General features: G+C 40.0%; 1 protein-coding gene across 1 annotated transcript in view; it reads right to left on the reverse strand.

Moving 5' to 3' along the window:
- Window positions 1-12,079, reverse strand: part of LOC126155993 (sialin-like) — a 194,055-nt gene that overhangs the window by 103,306 nt on the left and 78,670 nt on the right. The window lies entirely within an intron of this gene.

Genomic DNA, 12,079 nt, shown 5'->3' on the forward strand with positions numbered 1-12,079 from the left:
TTGAGGTGTGCCATATCCAAATGTACCCACTTACGGTTGTTTAGATTCAGTACAGCTACTTCCCACATTTCAAACGCTGTTACAAACAGTAATAGACATTTTCCATGGATTACAGTTGGGTGATTTAGCGGCCCAGTCGTGATACGATAGAGAGACCCAGTATTCTTCAAACCAGGGAGGCATGACAGAATCCCAAAGAAGATGACTTATCATGTTGGAACATAGGAGTGTCGACAGCAATAGCAATCTATGTCCACATCAGTAGTGGGACAAAGCCGCCACCACCACCCCACACTGCATTGTTGGCAAATTTATTCAAGATGATGGATCCAAGATTGTATTGATAGGTATGGCAACATTGCAATGACGTCATGGTGGGAAGTTCAAATTTTGGCAGGGAGAAAAGGTCACTTGGGCTACAACCACTAGCCTAAGTAAATGGCAGGAAAAGAGGTCACTTGGGCTACCACCACTAACCAAAGACATTCGACCGCCACCTCTTCCTTGGAATTGGTGGGAAAAGGACTCGCCGGCTGCGGTGGCCGTGCGGTTCTGGCACTGCAGTCCAGAACCATGGGACTGCTACGGTCGCAGGTTCGAATCCTGCCTTGGGCATGGGTGTGTGTGATGTCCTTAGGTTAGTTAGGTTTAAGTAGTTCTAAGTTATAGGGGACTTACGACCTAAGATGTTGAGCCCCATAGTGGTCAGAGCCATTTGAACCATTTTTTGAAAAGGACTCAGCCTGTGCTGGGCTGCTGAATAGGATGGATGTAAATATTTTGCATGCAGTCTTTATTTAAACAATTTGAGTTGTCATAGGCAGTAACTCAATCCAGTGTGTTCACCATTAGGTCTGAAGTCCAACTGACCTAGTACACAGTACTGCCACCAGAGGGCTCTATGGTCCCATGGTGGTCTGGGGAAAAATGGTGGGAAAAGGACTCAGTCTGTGCTGGGCTGCTGGAGAGAGGAAGGAGTGTACTTTATTTATTTTGGAGCAATTTATTTAGGGAGGGATTTCAAATAGTTTATTTATCACACTAACACAAAAGACTCACTCTGACGTGCTTGAGATACAATACACAGCCTACAGACCTGCAAACTACTCGCAAGTCACCGAAACAATGCAGTACACTGATATACAGACATGCAAACAACTCGTAAATTGTCAAAATAATGCTTGTAAAACGCTGTGCAACCATGCTCACTAATTATAAATTGTCGAAATAATGCCTGGCTCAGCCCACAGGTATGATCACAAAATAATGCAACAGACACATCCACTACTCGTGAAATTGTCAAAAAATAATGCATATTTAACGCTGTGCCAACACGCTCACAATGCTTAAGCAGCTGAAAATAATGCACTGCACAAACACTCATCACATGTAATTCGAGCTATCAGCAAGAAACTCGACCGTGACATATCAACGAACTATTTCCCCCAACCCCTCCACCTCAGCCATACTCCAAGGACATGTTCGATAAGTCGTACTTGTGTTGCACAGGTGTCGTTATGATATATGTTCACAAAAAGTTTCGTTTAAATGAAAAAAAATATTGATGATGATAACAAGCAGACTGATTTGTTTGCTAAATAGAAGGAAGATGTTTTGTCTTTAACATCTATATTACAATGTTTTAAATACGTCAATATCGATAGTGAAGTATCGATGTTTAAACTCCCAACATCAATGTTTTGTAAATACCAATTATGATCAAATGCGCGTTATTCAAGGACAGACTGTTTGCATCTTTTGTGAAACCCATTTGCAAATCTCAACTATGCCGTACCAATACGCACAGAACTCAAAACTCAGGAACACACAGTTAATTGCAGTAACAATACGTCTATCCGCGAGTATTACGAATATGCTGTGGCAGCAATGCCTGGCAGACTGCGCCGCATTAACTAGATGTTTGGACGAAGTGGGTAACCAGCTTCAGAGCAGTATTACGACGACGAAAAAGACCGCCAGCGGATGAAACTCCTGATAACTCTGCAGCTGTAATCAAATCGGGGAGCTATTCACAAATCCCCTACAGTTAAGTATCTAGATCTTCGTGTAGGTCCTCAGTTCTAGATTATTATGTGATTAAATGGTCTAAAGTTGTATAACAACTTTTTTTCGAATTCGTGTGAGAACATATGGCCCTTGTGTGAGAAATGTAAGTCTAGAAAAATGAGTCTTGCGTGGTAGTCTCACGTTGTCTTCATGTATTGCTTACGAATGTAAGAAAAGTTAATGTCTTAATGTTTTTAAATACCTGTGTAAACTGATAGCAAATGCAAAAAAATGGCTAAATTACTTTTGCATGGCTAAATTACGCCCCACAATAGTAAACTTAATAAATAACAAAAGGAAAAGATAAACGCTTGCCAGTGACATCTTATGGAGGTGAAATGCTGCAGTGTTGCGCTACACGTGTTAATCTTGTTGTTCTCTCCAACCATCAAATAGCACATTAGATGAAAAACGTTTTTAACTACTTTTTTGGATGGTACCAATTTAGACACAATTGGAAATGGTGTACAGAAGAGGCCTTTTGACCAACCTTGTAGCTGGCAGCATCAGCAACCAGTCTGACTTGCAGATAATGTAGCTCAGAATGGGAGATGCGCGGGTGGTGGCAGGAGTGTTGTGTTGCAACAGTATCAGCTTCATTCGCTTTGCATGGTAGCCTGTATATCAGGGGCAAATAAATGAATTTCGAACCCCTGACATGTAGCCTACCCTACATTACAATCATACTGTGGGAGTAGTATCAGCCTGATTTATTTAACTGTATTGCAGAGGCTACACATGCTAACAAACATGGCTGAGGGCAGGTTGAGATGGATATAGGAGGAGATGGAATGAAGGAGGGGGAGGGGGAGAGGGAGGAAGATATGGTCAGAGGGAGGGGTTGGAGGAAATGTACAACAAGAGGATAAGGAGGAAATGAAGAGACAGAGGGAATGGGTTAGAGGAAAGAGAGAGAGAGGTAGAGGTGGGAGTATGAGGCTGACAGACAGCAAAGAGAAGGTAGATACAGAAAGGGGGAGGAGGTGGTGTGTTCAATGTATGAGTTCAACACATATGTGACCGGCGGTCAACGGCTCGAAGAAACCATTCCGAGGTATTCACCGTCAGTCACATTCGGTGATGGTACAAACAAATCTCTCCTCTATCCTATCTTCTTTTTATATTCTTCTTAAAAAAACAACAAAGTTTTGTTTACATTTCAACCTTAAATTATTGTTATTTTGAAAAGTATCATTCTTTGTAAATGTTGTAGACAAAACAAAAGAAAAGAAAACTGTAAAAAGATGAAAAACGAAAATTGTAAGATGTACGACCTGTTTTAAACATCAGGTAACAGGTTTATAATTTGTCAATAAATAAATAAAATAAATAAATGTGTGAGGCAATGGGGTGTGGACAAAAACATTCCTGAAATCGACTAACCTGCCCAGAGCCCCGACCTGAACGCAATGGAACACCTTTTGGGATAAGGCAGAAAATCGACTTCGCTCCAGACGCCATTGTCCAACATTCCCACCTTTTCTCGTTTTGGCTCTTGAGGGAGTATGAACTAACGTTCCACCACAGATATTCAGAAACCTGACTAAAAAGTCCCCAGCAGAATTCGAGCCGCAATAATGGCGAAGGATTCACACAATCTGTATAAATGTCCACCGATATGTATCCGGATGCTGTGGCCTCTGATCATTGGCAATGAACTGCAGATTAAAACTGACGATATTGCAAACATGTAGGAAATTAAGGAGCTGGAACCTGGATAATTTCAAAGAACCTGAGGTTGTTGAGTGTCTCAGAGTTAGCATTAGGCAACGTTTGAAACAGGGGAAGGGACTATAATAGAAGGCGAATGGGCAGCTTTAAGAGATTAAATAGGGAAGGCACCAGAGGGTCAACATGTAAAAAATATAAAAAATACAGGAATAAAACATGCGTAAGAAAATACAGACGTCCAAAAATGACAGTAAGTACAATATGGCTAATAGGAATATCTAAAGGATAGGTGTAAGGCTGTAGAAACATATATGACTAGGAAAAGATAGATACACCTCCAGGAAAATTAAAAAGAACTTTGGGGATAAAAAAAAGCAGTTGTCTGAATATCAAGAGCTCAGAAGGCAAGTCAGTACTAAGATAAGAATTGAAAGTTGAAAAGCAGAAGGAACATACAAAAAGTCTGTACATGAGAAATGAACTTGAAGGACAATTATCGAAATTTTTTCCTTTATTGTTATTTAAATTCCCCACGAAAGGGTTGGCTGACAGTGGATAAAATTTCTATTCAGCCAAAGGTTACAGAAATTTAAAAGACGTTGTAAAATACATAAAAACAGAAGAAATAAATTATGTTTTCTTTAATAGACCCAATGGTGGGCGATAGTAACTTTTTAGATGATTTTATGTTACAGTTCAAATACAAACACTGATTATAATTTTAATGACACTATGATATAATAGTGACGTGAGTGCATGAAAATTATCATGATTACTATGAGGCAGAATGACGAGTATGACTAGGACCCTGTAGAACCATGTGTAGCGAGTAATTGTCAGAGAGGTGGAGGATGGAGGATGGAGGAAAATGGAAGGATGGTGTGTTGTGGAGCAATGTGATTAGAGCTGTAACGACGGGAGTATTTGGCGAAAGATATCATCGTTGAGGAGTGAGAGTTAGTTGAAATTCCGGCAGGAGGAGATGGATGAAGCATGAAGGCGTGAGAGGTGGCACATGGATGCAGTGGTCCAGCACGGCACGAGAATTGGTGATCAGTGGGTAGCATACTGTGTGTCTGGACTGGATTTTGCGATTAATTCATTGTATCCGAAGGTGCACTACGAAGAGAGGAAGGTGTGGGAAGAGGATGAGTGGTATAGGATGCGAGCTGGGAAAGGTAGGCGGCTGCAGAAGTTGGGGCTAGATACTTCCATGATTGCAAGGGGCTTGTAGAATTTAGAGGAGGCGGAGATGGAGGCAACTTTGGCATAAGTGATGAGGGGGCGGATGTGAATTATAGGAGAAAGAGAAACGAACAAAAGTTATAAGTGAAAACAGTTCCGATACATCTGAGAGTGGAATAAATGTACTTCTACTATTGTTGCTAAGATTGTATGGTAGGCAACTTTCAGAGGTGGTCGTGTGGACCAAAATCAGGAAAAAAAGAGTCAGTAAACATGGGCTCTACAATGCATACCTAAGGAGCTGTGAGCAATTGTTCATCATTGGTACTGTGAAACACATCTCTGTTGAACAAGTACTCTTAGCTCTTAAGGTATGCATATTAGAGCCCACATTTACCAGACATTTTTCCTTGTTTTCCTCTACATAACCACGTCTGAAAGTTGCATACCCTACAATCTTAGCAACAACAGTACCAGTAAATGTATTCTACTGTCAGTGGTATCAGAACGGTTTTCACTCATAACTTTCAACTCGTTCGTTTCCGGTACAGGGTCCCTTACATCAAACTGATATATTTATCCTTCTCCATCATCCTAGAAAGTCTGTAACATAATCATAGAATCACCCCGAATATACATACATTTACAAACGCCGGCGGCTATAACTTCGTTGGATGACGTTTCCCAAACATCCGTTCCTATGTAAAACTTGATCTACTAAATACCCTCTACAGTCTCCAGGAGTGTGTAACATGAATTGTAAAACAACCTGGGTATAAGGCAGACGAAATACCCTCAGACTTCAAGAAGAGTGTAATAATTCTAATTCCAAAGAAGTGAGATGCTGACAGGTGTGAATGATACCGAGCCATCGGTTTAATAAGTCATGGTTGCAAAATACTGACGCGAATTATTTACTGGAGTAGCAGGCCTCGGGGAAGATTAGTTTGGGTTCCGAAGACTTGTATGAACACGAAGGGCAATACTGGCACTATGACTTATCTTACACAAGACGTTAACGGAAGGAAAACCTACGTTAATTGTATCTGCAGATTTTGAGAAAGCTTTCTACTGCGTCGACTGGAATAGACTCTTTGAAATTCTGAACATAGCAGGGATAAAATTCAAGAAGCGAAAGATTATTTACAACTAGTACAAAAACCAGACTGCAGTTATAAAAGGCGAAAGACATAAAAGAGAAGCAATGACCGAGAAGGGAGTGAGACAAGATTGTAGTGTACTTCCGATGTTATCAAATCTTTATATTGGTCAAGCAGTAATGAAAGCCAAGGAGAAATTTACAAAGGGAATTGAAGTTCAAGGAGAAGAAATAAAAACCTTACTGTTTGTCACTGACACTGTAATTCTGTCAGATACGGTAAATAACTTAGAAGAACATCTGATCGGAAAGTATAGTGCCTTGGAAAGTCATAAGATGAATTTAAATAAAAGTAAAACAAGGGTAATGGAATGTAGTCGAATGAAATCGGACCATGCTGAGGCAACTAGACAGAAAAAGACATGCTAAAAGTAGTCAATGAGGTTTGCTATTTGGGCAGAAAAATAACTGAGGATGGAAGAATTAGAGAGGAAATCTTGACAATAGCAAGAAAAGAATTTCTGAAGAAGAGGACTTTATTAACATCAATATATGGGAGTGAAACGTGGGCGGCGAACAGTTCAGTCAAGAAGAAAATAGAAGATTTTGAATGGTGGTGCTACAGAAGAATGCTGAAGAATAGACCGTTAGACCACATAACTAACGGGGAGATACGCAACTGAGCTTGAGGAAAAGCAAATCATGGCACAAGCAGACTAAAAGGTGGGACCGGTTGATAGGACGCCTCCTGAGGCATCAACGAATAATCAATTTGCTCACGGAGATAAGGTGAGGGGAGGCGGCAAATTTGTAAAATGCTCGACTATAGTAACCATGTTTAAAGGGATATCGGTTGCAGCTGGTATTCAGAGATGAAGAAACTCGCACAGGATAATGTAGCATGGAGAACCGCAACAATCCAGTCGTCAGACTGAAGACCACAAGAACAAGCAATAGCTCTCAATGAAAACCTTCTTTTCGTAATGACAATAGATCTTCGGTCTAAAGAATACTTTCGTGATTAAATGTCATTTCATTAGAATTAAGATATCAAATAATTTTGTCAGGTACATTTAAGGAAATTATTGATTCATAAGTTTTCTGCTGTGTGGTAGTTCCACATCTGTCTCAGCTGGTTTGGAGCGCGGTATCCCAGCGATTAGCTCGTTTATTACGTTACGGTATGTCTGGACATCGGCGTGGAAGGTAATTTGAATCAGTTTTGGAGCAATTAGGGCAGTCTAACCTGCAAATGAAAGTGTTAATGCGTTGCGATGCTATTGTTCTTTGGCGTGAGCGTAGTGATTTCAGCGACAACCGCACCGATCTTCCGGTACGTGAATTTTTTCATTTTTTTAAAAGTAGGAATTTACATTTTAGCTACTGCCAGGAAAATTTTATGTCGTGACGCGCTTGCTAATATTCCTCAGTCGTAACATACTCATGTCTACAGATCGTGAGAGTTATTCTTAGGCTAACGAAATGCTTGAAACAGTGTAACTGGTTCGTTTGGACACACGGCCACATTAGTATATAATTAATTTTTTTAGAGTCTGATCCTTTCTATGAGCTTTTGAAATCATTATCAGTTTCAAAGTCAAATGCTCTATTCATTAAATTCGTGTAACATTTTATGAACAAGTTGAGAGATGAAGTGCTGTCAGCGTAGTAGGAAGCTGCATGTTCTCCTCTCAGAGTCGATTAACATTGGAACTGGCGCTGTGTTACTGAAACCCTTACGTACACTATCACACGGTCAAAAGTCTTACCGATGGCAGGAATCGTGGACGTCCGAAGGCAACCGGTTTATTATCTAACGTCGAGTATGCTTTGTCAGAGCTGACAAAACTTGTACGTTCTCAACCAGGATAACTTATCGCATTTGGCAGTTGCTCATTAACTGTGGGTGAGATAGTACACAGCGACAAGGACATAGAGGCCACGTCAACAGACACTGAGTATCCAAAAGTTATAAAGTACGTCAGGGGCACGTAGCTACAGTAATGTCGAATCATTTCAGTATTGTCGATCTAGATATACTCAAAATTTGGCGCGAGGGAGATTGTTGTTGTTTCAATTGAGACAGAACATGTGCTGCAGTGGGTTAGTTAGAAGGAGCGAAATTGCTGTCATTTGAACTCTGAACCTAAGTGGAGGGCGCTGGAGCTAATCTTTTGATGCTGAGGCTTGAACCTGTATGACCACGTGCAGTAGGTGACAAGATACTTGCACTGTAATTTTGAAAATTTACTGACCCTGAAAATGCAGTATAGTTCAGTAGTGTATTATCTTGCCTTATCACACTCGTCCTCTGATCACATGAATCTAAGGGAGACGCACAGTCGTCGCCGCTTTAAGACCGGTTCTCACCAGAGAGCGGTAGCGCGGCACGAGGCAGCGGCGAGGGTTTTCCGCGGGGACGAGGCGGCTCGTGGAGTTGCCGTTCTCACCTGGAAGCTGCAGACGCTAGCGGTAGCCCATTACCGCCACTGAGGTATGGGGTGTGACCCACAGGAGAGCGCGGTGCATTATGTTAACTGTACCATGAACATCAACAAAAGCAAAACGAGGATAATGGAATGTAGTCGAATTAAGTCGGGTGATGTTGAGGGTATTAGATTAGGAAATGAGACACTTAAAGTAGTAAAGGAGTTTTGCTATTTGGGGAACAAAATAAGTGATGATGGTCGAAGTAGAGAGGATATAAAATGTAGACTGGCAATGGCAAGGAAAGCGTTTCTGAAGAAGAGAAATTTGTTAACATCAAGCATACATTTAAGTGTCAGGAAGTCATTTCTGAAAGTATTTGTATGGAGTGTAACCATGTATGGAAGTGAAACATGGACGGTAATTAGTTTGGACAAGAAGAGAATAGAAGCTTTCGAAATGTGGTGCTACAGAAGAATGCTGAAGATTAGATGGGTAGATCACATAACTAATGAGGAAGTATTGAATAGGATTGGGGAGAAGAGACGTTTGTGGCACAACTTGACCAGAAGAAGGGATCAGTTGGTAGGACATGTTCTGAGGCATCAAGGGATCACCAATTTAGTATTGTAGGGCAGTGTGGAGGGTAAAAATCGTAGAGGGAGACCAAGAGATGAATACACTAAGCAGATTAAGAAGGATGTAGGCTGCAGTAGGTACTGGGAGATTAAGAAGCTTGCACAGGATAGAGTAGCATGGAGAGCTGCATCAAACCAGTCTCGGGACTGAAGACCACAACAACAACAACAACAACCATGAATCAATACGAAAGAGAGACGAAGGTGGGTGAAGACATACCAATATTTAACCCATTAAGTGCCAATGTCCTATTTTGAGGACAGAGCACATATTTATTTATAAATACACAATAAATTATTAATTTGCAACTATTACTGTTCTACATCATTTGTTGATGCTTTTTATAACAAATGTATGCTTACAGGAAATTAAAAGTAATAACTCCTACCGTTAATTGATTATTGAATACTAAGACACACTTTTCGTTATTACAGGTATTTACTTTATCGACAATTTAGTAATATTTGAAATATGTGGCAAAGATCTTTTTGTGATTATTTATAGTCAACAATGTGTCTTTTAAACTACTTGCATTGTTAGCTCAATTGGAGTTATATTCATTGCTTTCCATTGTTATAAAATTTGATGTACTCGAAATAGGACACTGGGACTTGGTGTTATCATTTCAGTTATTTGTATTGCTGCACGTTCGAATATGAAACTCTGCTACTGCTACTTTCTTTTTAGAACGTGGTAATTTTACCAGATTTTGTTGCTGAGGTAAGTAACGGCCCCTCTTTTATATACAGGATATGGAGTTACTTTGAAATTTGCAGTGTATTATGTAAGTATATTTATGAATATGTTACCCATTAGTAAATAATACAGTTCAAGATGGACAGAGGTATTTACACATTCCATTTTCTGTAGTCTGTGTTAATGTATTATTCTTTCATTTCACTTTATTTTATTACATTTTATTTCATTTCATTTTATATAGATTATTATGATCAAGAGTAGTCCTAAACATGCTGGACTGCATTGAAAAACCGCAGAATCATTGTGTGTACTTTGACAATTTCTTCACTAGTAGAGATCTTCTGATTCATCTGAGAAATTTGGGTTTTCGAGCAACTGGGACTGTCAGAGGGAATCGAGTTGGTGGCTGTCCACTACTGAGCAGCAACGAACTGAAAAAGACAGTTCGAGGAAACTATGACCACCCGTTCGACAGGAATGGTGAAGTCTTATTTGTTCGATGGCACAACAACAGATGTGTTACAATTGGTACAAATTTTGACAAAGTTGAACCTTTGGGAGCAGCTACGCTGTACAGTAGACAAGCAAGTAAGAAGACGCAAGTGCAACAACCTGCCGTTTTGAAGTCGTATAACGCGTACATGGGAGGTGTTGACCACTATGACTGGTTAGTTGGAAAATATGCGACGGTAATTAGAGGGAAAAATGGTACTGGGTTCTATTTACACGTATGCTGGAAGTGGCCCTCGTAAATGCCTGGCTCTTCTACAGACTAGTACATGGGAAAAATGCACTGGATTTGCTGGATTTCAGACGTACTGTTACAGTTACATATCCGAAATTGGACACTGGAAGACCGAACATTAGACGTCCAATGGAATACCCATCAAGTCAGTTGAGAGGGATACCGGACATCAGGTTTGATGGAAATGGTCATATGATTGACAAAAGAAGCACGCAAAGAAGATGTGTAAGAGCTAAATGCAACAGGAAACCAAAACCATATTGTGTTAAATGCCGTGTAACACTGTGTGTGAAGTGTTTTGTACCATTTCACAAGAAGTAAATAGTTAAGACTTGAATACAGTTTAGTATGCTATACGATACTGTTAGATCCCAGCGTCCTATTTTCAGGACGGCCATTATATCAGCATGTATAAATATTCTCTGGCTATTTTTGTGCTTCTTGTGGTTCATACACTATGTACATTATAATTAAGGAATAAAAAATTCAATTAAAAAAAATTAATTTGGGACTTAATGGGTTAATTTTTTTTACTAAATTTTCTTTCACATATTTCATTATTCATGTTCCCTTATTTCAGATTGGATGAATTACCGTTCACAATCGTTCCCTAATTCATTATATAGTCGATAACATTTAGAAAACCGATCACCCCACAACAAAAACTTGCTATGACTCTCATAACAGCTTTCGGTATTGTAATCTGCAGTTAAAAATGTGTGTGAATTCCTTAGGGACCAAACTGCTTAGGTCATCGGCCTCTAGACTTACACTCTACTGAAACTAACTTATGCAAAAACAACACACACACACACACACACACACACACACACACACACACACACACGCCCGAGAGAGGACTAGAACCTCCGGCGAGAGGAACCGCTCAGTCCGTGACATGACGCCTCAAACCGCGCGGCCACTACGCGCGGCCACTCCGCGCGACTAATTTACAGTACCTAAATGCAGTTTACTGTAATGATAGTTTCAGTTTACAGCTGAAAATGTGTGACAGTTCATTCTCAGTAACTGCTATATTAAAATCAGTGTTGGTTTTTAAAAACAATCATTGAATTAATATCACAGTAATCAACTCTATCTCTAAACTGCCATTAACATTATCATAGCAAAGATAGACGTAAACCCAACACCCACCCACGGCAATGGTACAAATCAACATGCCTACCTACCCCATATATAGTGAGCCGATTGAAAGAACATACGACAAGAAAAAAGAAATTATCATATGGTTAAGAGAGACAAAAATTTCAAACGTTATGAGAGACTGGAACTCGATAGCAGAGATAGGAAGATAAAATAACAGGGGAACATGGGCTCAGGGGAAGGACTGAAAGAGGAAGCCACCTGGGAGAATTTTTCACAGAGCATAATTTGATCTATATTGTTGTGTTCCATCTCTTTTTTCGCATTTTCAAATTTGCCAGATTGTAAGAGGGTGCGAACGTTCCACGTACCAGTCTTAGATTTTCCTCTTTCCTCTACTTTTTCTTTATCTTTACACTTTCAGTTATCCTCCATGTACTCCC

Source organism: Schistocerca cancellata, chromosome 2 (assembly GCF_023864275.1).
Source record: "Schistocerca cancellata isolate TAMUIC-IGC-003103 chromosome 2, iqSchCanc2.1, whole genome shotgun sequence".
NCBI classification, from domain to species: domain Eukaryota; kingdom Metazoa; phylum Arthropoda; class Insecta; order Orthoptera; family Acrididae; genus Schistocerca; species Schistocerca cancellata.